The 17,843-nt window shown below is 50.7% G+C and overlaps 1 protein-coding gene across 14 annotated transcripts in view; it reads right to left on the bottom strand.

The window, feature by feature from the left end:
- COQ8A (coenzyme Q8A) overlaps positions 1-15,274 on the bottom strand; it is a 46,930-nt gene extending 31,656 nt beyond the window's left edge. Inside the window, exons 1-2 of one of the 14 annotated variants that reach the window (XM_081039110.1) lie at positions 6,018-6,291; positions 5,325-5,413 (exon numbers count right to left, since the gene is read on the bottom strand). The gene's annotated coding sequence lies outside the window, so the exon portion shown is untranslated. Of the gene's footprint in view, positions 1-3,284; positions 3,426-3,964; positions 4,576-5,154; positions 5,247-5,324; positions 5,414-6,017; positions 6,292-8,132; positions 8,699-14,938 lie in introns of those variants that run through there. The other 13 variants (XM_081039122.1, XR_013992655.1, XR_013992656.1 and 10 more) reach the window with 13 other exon arrangements.
- Positions 15,275-17,843: the final 2,569 nt, after the last annotated feature.

Raw genomic sequence — 17,843 nt, 5'->3', positions numbered from 1 at the left:
CCTCGTCTGCTCTCGAGAGGACATAGTAGCAGTCAGGGCACCAAGTGCCTGCCTGGCCCCGGCAGATGCTCCAAACCGCGGACATGACGGTTATTGTACAACCACACAGACTGTGGAATGAGGTTCAGGCCTGGTGAGACCAGAGGCGTGAATGAGACCAGTGTGAACAATCCTTTTATTTATTTCCATCCCAGCGCTCCGGCCGGGTACAGGGTCGTGTCTGACACAGGGAATGCAGTCTTGCCCTCTCTTGGGGACCAAGGGGGGTTATTTGTGCTGTGGAGTGAGGCACCATTCAGGAGAGTTGGTGCAGCCTGCTGGCGGCGTGCCTGCAGCGCCCAGAAACAAGCGGGACATAAATACCCACTGGTGTTCCTTCCCACAGTCAATGCCGCTCGAGGACAAAACAGCACGGAAAGCTTTTGACAGGTACTTTCAGGGAGGGAAAGGGGTGGGGAAACCCCTCTGACCCCCACGAACGCCCTGTCTCAAAACCACGGCACACTCTGCCACCAGATTAATCCTCCCCAAATCCATTTTCCTCATGCTGACTCCGCACGCAATGGCTCCTGGCTGCCTACAGAGCAACGTCCAAACTCCTGGGCCTGAGGCTGAAGGTGTCGCACTGGGAACCTGGGCCTCCTGTCCCGCGTGAGTACTGCTCAGACCCCCGGCTGGCAGGCCCGCCGCCATCACCGCTTCCCCTAACCCACTTCAGCCACGCGGACAGGACAGCACTGTCTGAGCGAGGCCGGCCTGGGGCCTGGGCATCCGCTCTGCCCTGACCGGTCCCCCGCCCGCTCCAGGCCTGGTCCTGAACCATCCTATAACCTGCTTCCTCACCTGCAAAGTACGGAGTAAATTCTGACTGTGTCCAACCTACATGAGAGGTGGAGTACTCTGAAGGTGCGAATATGCCGTATACATTCACGGACATCATTTCTAATCAGGCCCTAATTTAAGTCTTCCCATCAGCTGACGGAAGTCTTCCAGCAATGGTCACATCCCGCAGGTTTATAACTTATCTTTGGCTCATACACATCGATTCGCTTCCACCAAACTACAAAGCCCTTGTGGGGAGGCTCCCGTCTCAGTCACCTGATTCTCCCCCAGCGCGCGCGCACGCACACACGCACACACACACACACACTTATCCTGACCACACAAATGACAAGTGTGACCTGCACTGTCACACAGGAACGGGAATAAGGGCCCTGGATAAGGAACCCTAGGGCTGTAGTTGAGAAGTTTCTTTTAAAGTAAAATCAGAAATGTAAAGATCTGTGTTTAAATGTGGCCAAAATACAGTGGCTGGCTGTGGTGGCTGAATAATAGCCACCCAGAGAAGCTCACATCCTAATTCCCAGCACCCGTGAATCTGTTAAAGGGACAATGCAGACGGATGAAGTTACAGATCTTGAGGTGAGGACATCACCCCTTCACCCCTGTGGGTCCAGTGTAATCACAGGGTCCTGAAGACAGAGGCAGGGGGATGCGGGTCAGAAGGAGACGTGAGAGCAGCAGAGGTCGGAGGGATACACCTGTGAGGAGGGAGCCAGGACCAAGGGACGGGGGGCGGGGGGCCCTGCAGGAGCTGGGAAAGGCGAGGAGCCTCCAGCAAGAGCCGGCCCTGCCGACACCTTGAGTTTAGCCCCGGGAGATCCATTTCAGGCTTCTGAGCTACAGAACTGTGAAAGAATCAACCCGTGGTATTTTGAGCCACTAGGCGTGTAAGGCGTTACAGCATTACAACAGCAATAGGAAATTACTACAGGGGCTATTTTTAAAAAGGCAGATCATTGGGTGGGAAGAAGGGCTGTGGGCTAGAGTAATTTCCAGATCACTTCTCTACAATAACTTAGTGTGGTCACCCCACAAACAGTGTTGAATGCCAGGCACTGTGCCAGGGCTGGAACATCCACGGGCAGCTCGAAACACATTCTCTCTCGTTCTCGATGACAGTCTTGCCGGCTTTCAGCGTCAATATGCCCCATTGGCCTACAGGCCTCGTTCCCAAGCTCGGCTCAACATTCAAACCATTACGAGCATTTATTACGTGCCGGACACTGGGCACCGGCCGGAGCACGGTGTCCAGTGAGAGCCCCCACCCTCAAGACGCATCTCACCAGTTTCTACATTCTTGATCTTTCAAAACACACTCACTTCAGATTTAGCAGTTCAATGAAATAGTATTAATAACAAGAACAGCTACAGTGTATCATTCCCCTCTGTGTGCCTGTCACTTTATAGCACTGCTAATCCTCCAACAACCCCGTGATGTAGGATTGTCCCCATTTGCTGATGAGCTCAAGTTCAGCCAGGTGAAGAAATCTCCTCTACGTCACAAAGCTGTTAGGTGCTGGCCTATCCGGGCCTGTCTGGCGCCAGGCTCAAGCCCTTTCCTCTTACTGCCCAGGGAGCGGAGAGATAAGAAACCTGCTCCCAGATCAGTAACATTTTTAAAAATCAATAGTCACTCTCCTGGAGACACAGCGAGGTCCACCCCCTGACAAGTGTGTCCATCTGGCTGCAGAAAATTAAGAGTCATAAAAATCCTGGAGCTGGCTGGGCTCTCAAAGGCCACCTGGCCAAACTTCCCCTTCTGGAAAGCTCCTCAGACACGGGGGTTCTGGAGAGAGAGGACCTCCGTCACCCAGTTCTATATTCCCCACGGGGTCTGGCACGGTGCTGTGTCCACAACAGGAGCTTAACACCCGTGTGCATTCAGGGTGCTCCCTGGCTTATCCAGAACCCAGAGCCAAAGAGACCACTGGAGGTGCTAGGCATCAGGGGAATGTTCTTCCTGTCCACAGGCACCCTGAGACCCCCCCACCATGCACAGCCAGCTGCAGTGAGAGCAGCAGCACCCCCATTCTGTGGAGGAAGAGCAGCTTTCGTATCCGTAAGGCCTGGTCAGTGACAAGGCTGCCTGCTGGGGTGCACGCTCAGGCACCAGGAGTGGGGGTGCCCATGCAGGAGGCAGCCCCCCCGCCGCTTCCTCTCTTTCACCCCACTCCTTGCTTATAAGAGGACTGAGAGGGAAGCAGGGGGGAGGCAGCGGGCCTGGCCCACTAACGGTGTGTCCCGATCTGGCTAGAAGAGGAAGCACGGCGGGTCTGACCCATCTGGCCCTCTGCTGTACCACGTGTTGGCCCTAAACACAGAGAGAGCAAGAGCCACACACCTTTTTCTTTCTTTTTTTAATCTCAGAAAGATGGGAGATGTTTGCTCCAGCACCTGTCAAACAGTAACCACCTGCGGGTCACAGGGCAATCTATTCTTACCTTCACCCTCCTCTGAGCCAGGATCCGTGCCAAAGAGAAAAGGTGCCAGGCAGAGAACAAACACAGGGCTTCACCACAAGCTCTGGACTTGAACTTAAAAGTGCTGTGTGTGTGAACAGTCCCCAGACCGCTCATCCAGCCCGGCAGATGGCGGGGACCTTGCCACCGAGCCCTCCAGCTCGGGGACAACACAGGAGTGTGATGAGGACGGCCAGCGGGCCCGGTGCCAGGCCCACCCCAGGCGCCCGCCACGTGGAACCTCGGGCACACACTTCTCCTCTTGGGGCAGCGTTTCCTCATTGCCTCATGCGTGAAATGATCACCAGTTTCCAGAGATGAGGACACAGCGTTTATCCCTTGAGTTCATATAGAAGGTCAACAGAGAGCACAACACAAGGCTCTTCTGAAAGCTGGGATTTAACGGGGTCTAGAAAGAATGATGCTTAGAAGAATTCCAGTACTGACCCTTTTAGACGGTCTATGAAAACAGCAAGCGGGGAGGCGCAGCCCTGCTTCTCAGAGGCGGAGAGGTAGAAACACCCCTCTGGGAAAATCCAGTGGGATGGGACACAGGTAGTAAGTGAGCAAGGGGCCGGCCCCTGCTCATCCAACCAGGACACCCCTCCCTGCCTCCTTCCACACTCACACTCACACTCACCCTCACACTCACGCTCACATACCAGGAACAACCAGCTCCTAGGAGGCCGGCAGGGGCAGGAGCAGGACCGGGAAGAAAGCTCAGGCAGGACAGCAGCCCGGCTTTCTCTCCAGCACCACCCCCAGCTCACCCAGGCCCTCACATCTAGGGAGGACCTTCACTCACTACTCACTCCACAGCTGACTTCTTTGTCTCCTCTGCAAACAGAGGCGGTCAGATGAGAGCACCCTCAAACCCTGGGGCACATCTCCGACTTTTCCCAGCCTCTCCTCCCTTCTCCTCTAGACCTTGTTGTTGACCTGCTTTTTTCTTTTGTCCACACTCTCTCCTTCCACATTGGCCCCCCACTCCTAAGCCCACAAACCCACTCTCAGCGTTCCCTCACCAAAGAGAGGAAACCTCCCGTTGACTCGGCTTCTCCTTCAGCTTCCTCCTGGCTAATGTCTCCCAAGTCTTTCCTTCTCCCCCAGCACCCGCTCTGGCCCCCCCCCCCCCCCCGTGCCCTCCCCTCCGTGACACTCCCTACAGCACCTGATGGCTCATTTCACCTGAGCCCACCCCCTCGTTTCCTGCTGGCTCCATGTTCTCCCCTGAAAACCCGTGGTTCCATGATTCACTGCCACCCCCAGCCCCACGTCCTCCACCGGCCGAGTCCTCTTTCTCCATGTGCTGCAGGCCCGGTCCCGACCGCCCTCCCCCCTGCTTGTCTACGTGGTCCCCTGGGCTGCTTCAGCCTATGGGGGCACAGCTCCCCCAAGTCTGCATCCCCGTGCTCAGGCCAGGCGGACCATCTCAAGTACGGAACAAATTCTGGAACAAACCCAGTTATCAGCACACACCACACACCCCACGTCCCACAGGTGCTGAGGAAAGGGCAGGGGGGGGGGACATGGGGTGAGGGAACTGTCCTGTACTTGACTGCACTGACGGTTCCGTGGCTATATGCCTGGGTCAGACTGTACAACCACACACTACAAAGTGCCGTCACTGTATGGACATTACATCTTAATAAAAAAGGATGGAAGAAATCCCACAGGCACCTCATCCCCTGCTGGTGTGAAACTGACATCACCATGTCCCCCAGACCGGCTCCTCCTCCTCCTCCCGCACCCTTCTTTCAGTAGTGACACCACCTTCACCCCGAGCAGCTCCTCCCCCAAACTAAAAATCTCGGCCTAGTGGCCAGCCAGTCACTTAGTCTAGAAATTTAACCTGCGTAGATGTATATTCTCTTGAACCTGTGCCCCACGCACCACCTGGGACTCAGGCCACCCCCACTTCTCACAAAGCGCCTCCCTGGGCTCCCTCCCAGGCCACCCCGACCTGCCTTTGACCCTCTGCACATGTACCCGCCCAAGTGCCCTTCCCATGGCAACGCCCACCTGGCCGGCGAGGCCTTTGCCCGCTCCAGCCTGGGCTCCAGAGATCTTCTTGCCCAAGGAAACCTGGTTCACCCTTCAGGCTCCAGCTCCTAGCCGCCCAGCAGAGGAAGCGCGTTACCCCGGCCCTTTGCAAACACAACCCTTACTACACTTCCCTGAGGTCAGGGACCAAGGTCTTGTTCACTTTTCTAGTCCCAATGCCATGTTCAAGGCGGATCATCAGTCGATATTTGTTCAACGAGGAGTAAACAACCAGATCCACCCACAATTCCAGAGTGGACTTTTCTTCAGGGGCAGGTGGGGGAGGGACAGCAACCCTCAGGACACAGGGATTTTCCAGGTTTGGACCAGATATTGCTCCCTCCCCCCACCCAGATGGGAATGGGGGGATATTAAAAAAAAAAGAAAAGAAAAAAAAGAGAAAAGCAAGTCGAGACTCTCGCACTATTCACCTACAACAGATTCTACAATACCCTAAAATGGAAATTTGAGTGAAAACACTCAGCTATTTCTTACGTCCTTCTCTCCGTGCACACACTAAAAATAAATCACACCCAGGTATGAAGAACAAAAAGAGTTTTTCAGAGTCATTTCCAACTTTCAATATTCTGTGGGGCACTGACCTCAAAGCTAAGGGGTCAAGCGCTCAGGAGCCTATAACCCCAACAACAAACAACATGCTTGTGGACAGACCAATAGATACCGTGCCACTTGAATTTGCAAAGAGCGGGCAGAAGCTCCGTCTCAGATCCCACCCTGATGAATCTCACTCGGGGTCCCGGTCCTGCCTCCGGCCAGCAGACCCACCCCTCCCATAGGTGCAACTCCAGAAGGAGCAGGACCTCGCGCTCCCCCACTCCCACCAGCTCTCCTTTCCACTGGCTCTCCCAAGTTCCTGGCTGCTGTTTAGCAGGAATGCTGGAACTATTTCTAGATGCCACTGTCAGATCAAGACAACTCTCTATCTAAATATTCCCGTCTAATTCTGCACACAGCTCTTGTTTCAAACGACAAAGATAATGACTCAGGGTCCATGGCTCTTGGTGGAAAATTATCCTGCCAAGTTTGGAGCTTCCCAATAATAGACTTCTCAAAACTACTTTTTGAGGAAGGAGAAGTGGGCTCCCTGTCCAGATCCTTTTCTACAGGCAACTTAGGGGCCCCGAAAGACCCCCTAGCTGACCCAGGATGTTATGGGAAATCCTGATACATCCCCGCAGAACCGATTGACCAACAAGAAAGGGAAATTTATGGTAGGTGCGTAGGATGTGTTTCCCTTCCCTGTACAGTACTCGTGCATGCAGCAGGCACAGCAAATGTCCACGGGGTTCCACCTCCTATCTCTCTGCGTGTGCCCCCCCAGGTCCTCAGGTTGGGCTTTTTTCCAGCCCAGTCTACAGGGCTCCTGCCATTGATTTAGGGCAGGTGACACAACACTACTCTGTTCCTAAACCTCGCGACTACTCGGGCATCCTGGGAAGACTTTTAGAGTGTTACCTCGGTGGTTCTCAACCAAGGGCAAATCTTTCCTCTAGGAGCTATTTTTGGTTGTCACAACTAATGGGGAGGAAAGGGGGCTACCAGCATCTCATGGACACAGGCCAGGGGTGCCGCTACACATCCTACAAAGCGCAGGCCAGCGGCCCCGCCACACACACACACACACACACACACACACACAATTATCCAGTCCAAAACGTTGATCATCTGGAGACGGAGAAACACTGTCTTAGGTAACACACTGGAAAGCACCTGCTTCACTTTTTATTCTGAGTTGCCAAAAATGTAACAGCCCTGCATTGTCGGCATTATTTGCAAGGCAGAACAAATCGCCCGAAGCCATGGCAGGAGTCTTACAAGGTGCTGCTCCCCAGGGCCAGCAGCCCACCCCCCCCCCCCCCCCCCGTCTTTTCTCAGAAGGCCCTTCCGACCAGGATGGCCCCAGATGGGCGCGGGCACAGCACGACCACCGGCGGGCTGGCATCGTGCACACTCACGCCCTTCGGCACCGAGGGGGGCCTGGCACGCCCAGCTCCTCGGTCTCCTGCCACGCACACCCATGGCCCAAGTGGGCAGCGCGCGTGGACAAGTTTTCCAACGGGCTCCCAGGCTGGGAGGAGGCCGCACCGACACGGACGCCCGTGCACCCAGACCCGCCCCGGCAACAGGCCCGGGGGAGACGTGGCCTGCGTTGGCAGGGGCGCAGGGGGGCTAAGGGGAGAACACGCTGAAGCAGGTAGGCCCAAACCACTCCCAGGACCCCGCGTGGTCTGGGACGCAGGGGGAAGGGCCACAGCAAAGCGAACGGAGGAAAGGACCCAGAAGGGCCTCGGTTTTCAAGTTCGCCCCCACCCCCCCCCCCCCCCGTGAAACCCAACAGCTGCCAGGGGAGTCCACGCACTGCCTCCAGCCTGCAGCCCGGGGCAGTGCAAGCCCCCGAGACGGTGCAAAGGGGTCTGCGCGCGAAGGGAAACGCTGTCACGAGAAAGCGAGGCAGGGACGCCGTCTCGGCGACCGAGAGACAAAGCATCTGCTCGGCGCGCCCCGGGGCCCCGGCCGCGGCTCCCGGGCCCTCTCCGCGGCAGGCCCCGCGAGCTGCGCTGGGGGCCGGGGTCGGCGACATCCGCAGGCCCCCGGCCCGCAGCCGGAGCCGCGCGCACCGCGTGCCGGCGCTCACGGCCGTGACAACCGCAAAGGAAAAGCCGCGCCGTCTCCCCGGGAGGATGCAAGAAGGGCCCGGGCGGGTCAGAGCCCAGCTCTGGCCGCAGGCAGACGGCGCTCCGGGCACGCGGCGGGCGGCAGCCTTACCCCGGGGCAGGAAGCTGGGGTCCGCAGTCACCTTCGCGCCGCCTCCGAGAAGTCGCCGCACCGCCGGCACCCGACACGCGCTCCGGATCTGTTTACCAACTGGTCCGCGCCGGGGACCCTGAGCTGGCGGCCCCGCCCCACCGCCGCTCCCATTGGCTGCGTCGCCGCTGACGGAACGCCGCTGGGAGCGTGCTCGGCCCGTGTGCTCAGCCCACGGCCAATCGGGACAGAGGGCGGAACGAGGGCAGCCAATGGGAGGCCGCCCCAGCCGCAGGGCCGTCCCTTGCTGCCCTTTCCCCTAGTACAGAAAGATTGCGCCGAAGGTGCGGCTGCGAGGTGGGTGGCCCGGCGTGCCTGTGTGCCAAGAACGGGCCCTTCCTCGCAGTGAGGCGACCGCTGTGGTCGCGGTGGCCAGTCTCTTGCTGTCACCTTCTTGCAGGTGCTCGCTGAGCCTCCAAACGGTCCTGGCAGGCAAAGCCCCGGGTGGAAGGCGCGGACGGAACCGCGGCGGGCGCGCGCGGGGCGAGGCCTGCCCTGTGCCCTCTTGGATGTCACCAGGGCCCCTCCCGGCTTCCCCACCTGGCGCTCCCAGAAGGGGAAAGGGCTGCGAGCCAATCCGTTGGTGTTTCCATCTCGGGCGGCCTGGCCCCGCCTACTTGTCCTTCCTCCTCGGGCTAACCGCGTTGACTTTGCGGGCGCCGTCCCCCGCACAGGAAGCTCGCGGGGACCGGGACGTGCCGCCCGTGTCCCCAGGTCGGGGCACCGAGGAGGTGGCCCACGGAGCGTGCACCTCCCCGCGGGGCTTGGAGAACCCAGTGGTTTGTGCATGCCCGCGAGTCTGGTCGCGGAGAGCGGGGCAGGGGCACAGGCCTGCACGTGGAGGGAACCGCGAGGGCAGCCTCGCCAGGGAGCCCTGGAACGCGCTGCACTCCCCTGGGAGGAACTGCTTCCCTCCCCCCGCAGATTTCCCTCAAATCTCTCCTCTGTTTAACCGGAGAGTTCAGCTCTGAGCCCAGGTCGGTCTGACAGTCTCCCCTGGCGTGATTCCGACAGGCTGGTCTGCAGCTCTGGCCGAGGTTGTGGGTGGAGCTTGTGGAATAAATAGCAATTTCGTTTTTCATCAAACTGTTCAAGCCAAAAGGATTTTCCTTTCTTCTGGTACTTTTTGGAATGAACATTTAACTTTAAGGAAACTTTTTAAGTATAGTTGACATGCAATAGTGTACCAATTTCAGGTGTACAACATAGTGATTTGACATTTATCTACTTTACCCTGTGATCACCCCACTAAGTCACCAGTAACCATCTGTCCCCTTGTAAAGTTATTACAATATTATGGACTATATTCCCCTTTACCTCTTTCACCCATCCCCGCACCTTCCTCCAAAACTTGTTTAATATTATTACTTAGAAAAATTAAAAGCAGCTCTATATTGATGCCTAAAATGGGAGAAGGGGACATTCATTATACAGGCATACGCCAGGTATATTGCACGTTCACCTCCAGACCACAATAAAGTGAGTCGTGAAGATTTTCATCTCCCAGTGCATATAAAAGTTACGTTTTAGAGTATACTGGAGTCAATTAAGTGCACGCTAACATGATGTCGAAAAATGCAATGTGCCTACCTTAGTTAAAAAAAATATTGATAAAAAAGGCTAACAATCATCTCAGCCTTCAGCACGTCATAACCTTTTTGCTGGTAGAGGGTCTTGCCTCGATGTTGATGGCTGCTGACTGATGAGGGTGGTGGTTGCTGAAGGCTGGGGTGGCTGTGGCAATTTATGAAAATAAGACAGTGACATTTGCAGCTTCTATTAATTCTTTCGTGAACTATTTCTTTAGTATGCAATGCTGTTTGTTAGCATTTTAGCCACAGAACTTTCAAAATTGGAGTTAGTCCTCTCAAACCCTGCCACTGCTTTATCAACAAAGTTTAGGTAGTATTCTAAATCCTTTGTTGTCGTTTCAACAATCTTCATAGCACCTTCACCAGGAGCAGATGCCACCTCAAGAGACCACATTCTTTGCACATCCTTAAGAAGTAACTCCCCATCCATTGTAGTTTTGCCATGAAGTTGCAGCAATTCAGTCTCATCTTCAGGCTCCATTTCTAATTCTAGTTCTCTTGCTATTTCCACCACATCTGCAGTGACTTCCTCCACTGAAGTCTTGAACCTCTCAAAGTCACCCATGAGGGTTGGAATCAACTTCTTCCAAACTCCTGTTAATGTTGATATGTTGACCTTTTCCCATGAGTCACGCACGCATATTCTTAATGGCATCTAGAACGGGGAATCTTTTCTAAAAGGTTTCTAACTTGCTCTCAGGGTTGCCACAAACCTTCAGTTTATAAATAAATATTGCACTCTTCAATTTATAAATAAACCTTCAAAAAATAAATAAGTAAATAAATAAATACAGGGCATGTCTGTCCTGCTTTAAGTACACAAGTTTCCTATGACACCTTCAGAAACCACTGTGTGGGAAATGCTGGATTAGGTGATCACTGGGGGGGTCTCCCTTTCCCTAAAACTTTTTCCTATTTTTAAAAACTTTTGAACATTTCATTGATTTCGATCTTTCATTAGATAATACATTCACATAATTTTAAAAAACAACTGTTTTTAAAAGGTTTGCAGTGAAAAGTCTCTCCTTGCTCCATCATCTCTCTCCCACCCCACTTCCCAACCCCGATGCCCCCACATCCTCCCACACAAATGTAACCACTCTAAAGTTTGTCTCTTTTCCAAGTTTCTTTATACATACATAAGCAAATACAAATATACACTTCTATTTTACACAATGGTCATACTCTACTTTGTTTTCATTTAACGACATAGCTTAGAGTTCTTTCCACGTTTGCCCATGAGAGCGCCCTCATTATTTTTTCAGTATTACGTTATGTGGACAAACCATAATTTGTTTAACCAGTCTCCTACTGATGGTCATGAGGACTGTTTCAATTCTTTTGCTATTTCTCCCGTGCCTCAGCGAATAATCCTGTTTGTTTTCAAAATGTGATCCATTTGGACCTAGACAAGATTGAGTTGGCAAGAATAGTGGAGAGAGAAGAATGTTGGAGAGAACAGTGCCGGTGCAGAGTACACACGTGTGCTCAGATGCCTGACGCACATGACTCATGGGCCCCAAGATTGATCGTTCAGCCCCAAACACCCAATGGTGACAGGGATGGACCATTGCAGGCCACAATCTCAGGAGGCCACCAGACTCGGGAAAATCTAATCCAGTCCTGCTAAGAGAGTGACTTCAAGGGATTCCCAGGCCTGTTCAACGAAGGCAAGACTAATCACTGTAATTAGCTGACTGCACAATTAGAAGTGATTAAGCACATTACAGAAGAGGCTCAGCTCCCCACAACAGGAAATAGCCCCTCTCCGCCCATTAACAAAGTCTGCTGCTTTTCTCTCCGTTTTCCTTAGCCTATGTTTGCAACATGTGTCTGCCTTCTCAATAGGCTATTATTTTTCCTTCTCAGATTAATTTCTTTTCAACACAATGTAGCAGATGGACAAGAGCCAAGTATGCCAAATCATTGGCTTAATTTTTCTATTTTGAAATTGAGATATAATCTGTGCAGTAAAATGCACAGATCCTAAGTCTATAGTTCACAAGTTTGTACAAACGAATAGGTCATGTAACCAACACTCCAGTTAAAAAAAGAACGTTTTTTTTTCCCTCCAGAAAGTTCCTTCATGCCCCTTTCTAATCACCTCCTACCTCACCCCAGCAACTGTTCTAAGTTGTTTTTGGTAAAAAGAAATAACTGATTGTATGACACGAATTGGGAAGTAGCACCCTGTGAATCGTAAGAGTATAGAATTCATTCTCTTGTCCTTAAATTCTTGAGTGTGTGTGGGGGAAGCCATCCCAGTTGCTGAATATGTATTTTACTTTTTCTCCCTTAGACTGTTACTGCATACTTAAAAAAATTTTTTTAAACTCACTTAAATTTAGTAGTTTCCAGATGAGCTGAGCCTAATTGTACATCAATATCTTACATTGTTTCCTTCTGAGATACCCAGAACCAGAGATGAGAGAGCAAGGTTGTGAATGGAAGTTTAGAAAAGAGAGAACTGGGTGCCCAAAATAGAAAGAACCCTCCGCAGGCAGGACTGCCATCAAAGCAGGTAGGGGCTGCAAGGAAAAGAATTTCAACTTACAAGTGAGGACAGACCAAGGACACACACAAGATTCCATTTTGCCAATGACCAAGGATGTTGAAAGTCACTGTGAACTTAGTAATAAGAGTACCGGAGGGCCTGGCTCCCTTGGGTGAAATAAGCAATTTCTGGAAGAGATTACGAGGCATAGACCTACAAGTCTGAGAAGGGCAGAATGTCCCACTGGTGACTGAACCTTGGGTTTGATGTTTCTCTGTGCCAACTGTCACCCTGGGCATGGTAAAGCATTTCACATAGTTGCCCCCACCCCAATACCCCAAGGATTGTGTGTGCAGTGGGGAAAGAGTATGCAGGGAGGCAGTCATAGAAGGGAGGGCAGATGGCTGTATTGTTGGGGGGTGGGGGTGGCCAAGAGAGAAAAGCTCCCTGCCTCCTGGTGCTGTGGACCCCAGGGAAGGACAGAGGACAGGAGTTCTGCATCCCCGAGGATACCCCAAACTACCTCTTACCCAGAGTCCCTGGGGCAGCTCCTGCCCAGGTGGATGGCGGAGCTATGAATTTACCTGAAGAGCAGAGCTCATGGCCCTGGACCACCCATGAGGAACAATGTTCATCAAGCTTAGTGACAGGAGTAGAATTGAGCCACAGAGACCTGGGGACTTGTATGGCTGCCAGACTGAGTAGAAACCAGTAGTCCCTGCTTACACGTGAAAGTCAGAATGACCCCACCCCCTACTTTGGACTGTGTAGCCTTAGGGTTTGGGGACAAGTGAGTGAAGGAGCCCCATGAAGATGACATACTGAACTTCCTGTAACTCAGGCCAATGGGGAAAAGCCAATTTTCTCTATAGGAGAAAAATTTTAAAAATAGGATACCTTGCACCCTAAATTTGTAGGACAAATCTAGGTACTTATTCAAGAATCATCTGAACCCTGAGATACCTTTGCACTTGGGTAACATTTCCTGCTTTAGCAGCGACTTCGAGAACTTGTGCTCCAGCTCCCCCGTGGCTTTCTGCCTCTGGGGCTTTGCTCTTACCGACCCCTTGCCTCCAATGTCCTCCCTTCCCACCTGTAATCATTAAAGTCCTACTCATTCTTTAAGACCTAATTCCAATTTTCTTGCTACACGACGCCTCTCTCATCACCTCCACCAGAAGCAGTCTGTCTCGCTCCTTTAACAGAACTTTGTTGTAGCATTCTTTTTCACACTACACCTAATAGTGTATTGTAATTTGTCAACTTTCTTTTTAGAGCTAATAAATCGTAACTGCGTATCTCGATATCTCCCATAATGCCTTATACCTAGAAAGTACCCCTTAAATTAAAAAAAAAAATCAAAATTGCTGCCAAGGAATGACAGACAGTGGGAATATCCTTCCAACACCTCTTTTCCTCCTCAGCTTTGTGTCACCATCAGTATGAGTAGCCTGGGCCTCACCCTGCTCCAGGGGTGGTGTAAGTCTCCCATGGTGTAAGCCAATCCCAACCCACTTGCCAGAATGATAGGTTTCTTTGAGTCTCAGCCAGTCAGCACAGGGCAGGCCCACAGTGATTGGTCCTGGCGTGGTCCAATCAGAATGAAGCACAGGACTCATGCTCAATGGTTATGGGAAGCAATAGCCCCTTTCTTGCCAGGCAATTATAATTGTCAAGAAATTCCAACTGAGTTATTTAATTTCAGCTGACTTGTTATTCATGGGCCTCTTGCAACCATGAAGAAAACCAGCCTAAAGAAGAATCTGACCCACAAAGGACAGGCAGAGAGAATCAGAGAAATGGAGCTGGAGCCCTGATTAAACCATTTTGGAAACCTGCCCTAACAGTGAACTTTTCAGCCATATGAACCACTAAATTCTCTTCATGGTTTCTCTTACTTGCAACCCAAAGCATCCTAACCAGTGCATTGGGAATGTGGCATTGTGGTGAGCATTGTGGGTTCACACATGTGCATATGTATGTGCAGTACATACACACACACACACACACACACACACACACACACCCTGACTCTTTCTAGGGAGAGGGAAATACACACACATCTCCAATTCCTCAATTACAACATTTGATTTTACGAAATTGCACATTTTAACGCTTTTGATAACAATTACCAAGACATGGAACCGATATATCTTTTGATAATTTTTCATTGAATTCTGTATTAAAAACGATGTTGCAATTTTAACCTAAATTCTTAAGAATATCTCAGACTCTAGCAACTATAATATATTGTACATGTTTTTCCTTTTAAAGGATTAATATAAGACTAGATTTCAGATAGTGAGCACACAATAGAATATACAGATGTCATGTTACAAAGTTGTATACCTTAAATTTATAAAATGTTATTAACCAATGTTATCCCAATAAATTTAGTTTAAAAATTACCATATTGCCGTATTTTCCCGAAAATAAGACCTAGCCAGACAATCAGCTCTAATGCGTCTTTTGGAGCAAAACTTAATGTAAGACCCGGTATTATAGTATAGTATAGTATAGTATAAAGGCCCAGTCTTATATTATATTAAAATAAGACCGGGTCTTGTATTAATTTTTGCTCCAAAAGACGCATTAGAGCTGATTGTCCGGCTGGGTCTTATTTTTGGAGAAACACAGTGTGACCCCTTTAAGAGTCCTTAAAGAATAAAGCCAACGTTTACCTTAATGTGAAGTTTATATTTTCAACATTTCCTTTGAAGGTGAAATGGGGTTCTAATAACTGGAAAATGATATTGACTTTTTCTTGATTGGTTCTATGCCTTGACCTTCTTTACAACTTTGTTTTCAGATTTTCCAACCGGCTTGTTTATTGGCTTCCTTGGCAAACAGCCCAGAGTTTCTTCTCTAGGGACCTAGCTCCTTGTGAGATGGGACCACATCATGTGCCTCTTTCGTAACACATGCCCTCCTCATGCCATCAAGCCATGTGGAGTCTCAGAGCTTCTCAAGACCCGGTGGAGAGCCCACGGAAATTTCCACAGCAACTGCTCAGCCCCAGCCTCCCCCCACCCAGGACTGGTTACAAGTCCTAACCGTCCAAGGACACTGAGCCTGGCTCTGGGTCAGGCCCCAGGTCTATTTATGACTTTTTATCTCAGGGTTTGCACCTTGGCACTCTGCACTCTGGAAACCTTCTCCCCTCACCAGTCAATACACACACACACACACACACACACACACACACACACACACACACACACGTCCTTATCTGGAGAAGAGGTGAACAGTGGGTCAAATAAACTTGCTTCCTTCGAGGCTGCCTGGATGGCCCCAGTGTCTCCTTATCTCTGATTCATTCTTCTTGGTTGGTGGCCTACATCCTTTGATGGGAACAAAGAAAACCTTATGACATTCAGATAAAATATCTTTATGCCCACTGACGAGCTTATTAATTTCTCACGTTTCCCCCCTCACTAGGGAAAATTTATCTCCTAAGGGGCCAAGAACCTCTTCCTCATTCCCACCATACCTACCCCTGAGCTCAGCTCACTGACAGAACTCGTCACTGATCAATCAATCCCAAAGCCCCTGTGGGAGCCGCTCAGGGAAGACCTGGGCCCATGAGGGACCAGGGGTATGTGGTGCCTGAGGAGAGATGGGTGATGAGCTACCCTGTTTCTACCCCAGCAGCACCGCTCTCTCCTCCCGGGCAAGGAGTGAGAAGGGACTCGGACCAGAGAACCCGAAATCAGCAGGGCTCTACCATTCTACCAAGTCCCTTAGGCACATTACCTAACCTCTGTTCTAAGGTGCCAAATATCTGACTACCTACTGATTCTTAATTTTATTTTATGATAGTACTATCACTATTTTTAGCAATGGCTATGTTTATTAACTGATACGGATATCGGCTGAAGCCTCCCTAGATAAAGACTGATTTCAAAGTCCTCTGCACATCCTGTGAAAGTCTAAAGTCCTTCCCCAAAGTTGGGCCAATTCCCGGGGGGAGGGGGGGCCAGGGCAGAAGGAGGGAGGAGGCTTACATTTCCACTGTCCTCTCTGGCCCTGAGCCCCTGCCACTGCTGAGTTCCATCAGTCTGTGGCCTGTCCCGCCATCTGTGGCTGTCCCTACCCGAAGCGGTGCCAATCCCTTCAGGGGAATGGAGAGGGTCTACACAACTTCAAATTAAATATTAGCTACCTCTGCTCTCAGGTGTTTTTAACCTTCCCATCCTATGAGGGCTTTTATTGGCTGATTCCCCTTGTGCAGTGGTCCAGCTTGGTGGTTTTTTCCTCTCCTCACCTCCACATCTCTCCTCCTTAACCCTTTCCTTTTGGATTGCCGCCAGAACCCCAAATTCTTCTCACTGTATTCTGTAGAGCCATTTATTTCTGTCCCATCCCATCTGCTCAACTCAGCCACTCAAATCTGTCAAGATTCGTAGTTGGGATCTGCAACTCAGTAAGCCTACCTTCCCTGTGGATCAGGTAATTGTGGCAATAAATAGTTTTTTCTCACTCTATTAAGATTGCAATACAATTTCGGCTAAATTCCCACCAAATGACAATTCCATTTGTTTAGAAAGCAGAGAAAATGAAGAGGAGCACTTTGGATCTGATTCTACCCAACCCGGGGAATCTGTTTGCAAGGTACAAGGGAGAGAAAGTTCAATGTTACCGGGATTCTGGGACAGCTGGAGGGCCTGCTAGATGGTGAAGTGTGTGCCAAGACTTAGGAAAGTGAATCCCAAAATATTTGGAGAAAAGTTAGTGATCCAAGAATCAAGGAAAGGCAGCTCAAGTAGGACTAAATGAAGTAATAAGTTGCAAATGATCCCAAAGAGGGAAAACAGAAAAACAGGACCACAAGCAAATATGCATGTAGGTAAGTGAATGGGTCAGCAGGGTGTTCCTTTCCATGCTGGCTGACAAAAGCTCTGGCATCTTCCTCATGTGATTTCCAAGGCAATAAGTGGTCACACCCAACTGCAGGGGAATCTGGGAGATGTAGTCTCACTGTGTGCTCAGAGGGTAGAGAAGAGCGCAAATTTTGTCCAGTAGCTACACACTCCTTCAATTTTTCCTTATTATGGAGAAGGACACTCAGGATGGGAAGCTGAGCAACAATGTCAGGAAGAGGAATTGAAGCTCCAAGTACACAAGGAGGTAGTAAGACAGTTACTTGCTGCCCCAGAAGAACTGTCTTCTGACATGGAGGAGTTACACCCAAGGGTACTGAGGGTGCTCAGAAAAGTTAACTTCATCTTTGAGGAACTTTAATGAACAGAAGTGCTGCTGGAAGACTGAAGAGGCAGGCAATGTCATCTAATTTTCATAAAGCCTAAGAAATTGGAATCTGAAAAGTATACATTGGTCAACTTGACATTAATATGGGATGAGTGGCTAAAAGAGATGATCAAGTGAGTGGTCTCCAACATTCAAAAGAAAAGAACTGATCACAAAGAGCCAGCATATGGGCCAGACGAACTTTGTTTCCTCTTTTGAAAGAACTGGCCTGAACAATGTTCCTATGTTTAAACTTAATAATACTCCTTCAGGAAGTTTATGCTAAGGAATCAATGCAAATGGTGGACAATTATTTTGTGCAAAAAGATGTGATCACCG

The sequence above is a fragment of the Rhinolophus hipposideros genome, assembly GCF_964194185.1.
Source record: "Rhinolophus hipposideros genome assembly, chromosome: 26".
Classification (NCBI taxonomy): domain Eukaryota; kingdom Metazoa; phylum Chordata; class Mammalia; order Chiroptera; family Rhinolophidae; genus Rhinolophus; species Rhinolophus hipposideros.
The sequence above is the reverse complement of the archived record's forward strand: the minus strand, read 5'-3'. Positions and strand labels throughout refer to the sequence as shown.